The sequence below is a fragment of the Corapipo altera genome, unplaced genomic scaffold (genome assembly GCF_003945725.1).
Source record: "Corapipo altera isolate COAL_440 unplaced genomic scaffold, ASM394572v1 215, whole genome shotgun sequence".
NCBI lineage: Eukaryota > Metazoa > Chordata > Aves > Passeriformes > Pipridae > Corapipo > Corapipo altera.
In genome coordinates, this window is record NW_020885008.1 from 581,190 (window position 1) to 582,004 (window position 815).

Sequence of the window (815 nt, forward strand, 5' to 3'; positions counted from 1 at the left end):
TGAAAATGGCCATAAAATCATGGAATCATCACTGCTGGAAAAGCCCTCTCAGCCCACCGGGTCCAACCACTAACCCACGTCTCCAGGTGCCACATCTACACATTCTTTAAATACTTCGAGGGATGGGGACTCTCCACCACTGGAGGGCTGGACAACCTTTTCCATGAAGAAATTTTTCCTGCCCCTCCCAATCAGTTCTCCTGCCGAGCCACAGCTCACGAACCTCCTAATAATAATTAATCAGGAATATATTCCAGCCTCTCGCAGGCAGCTGGAGCCCTTTTCCCTTTCCTTCTGGCATTTATTCAGGATTAACCAATCCTTTTTTACTGACCACCAGCCCCGGCAGCAGGATGGGGGTGTTTTCCAAGCTTGTGTGTGTCCAACAGGAGGGAATTCCTGCCCACCTTCCTCGGAGTTGTCATGGAAATTGGAATGGGTGGCGATTAAGGAGCTGCTAAATACAAACGTGACACAGTTCTCCTCGGAATTCCAGCCTTAAGGAGATCAGCTGGAGGAATCCAGCCCTGGGTTCAAGGGGAAGTGATGGAAGGAAACCCAACCTCTGGATGGGATGGAGAGAGGAGCAGTGTCCCGAGTCCATCCAGACAAGAGTCAGGCTGGAAAAATGCAGCTTTAAAGGTGTTTACTGTCCTATCCATGAGGGGGATTCCCCCCACTATGAGGAATTAAACCCCCAAACACTGGGAAGCCAGGGTGGGATCCACAGGATGGGATCCACAGGATGGGATGAAGGCAGGGATGAAAGCAGGGAGCCAGGGTGGGATCCACAGGCTGGGATGAAGGCAGGGAGC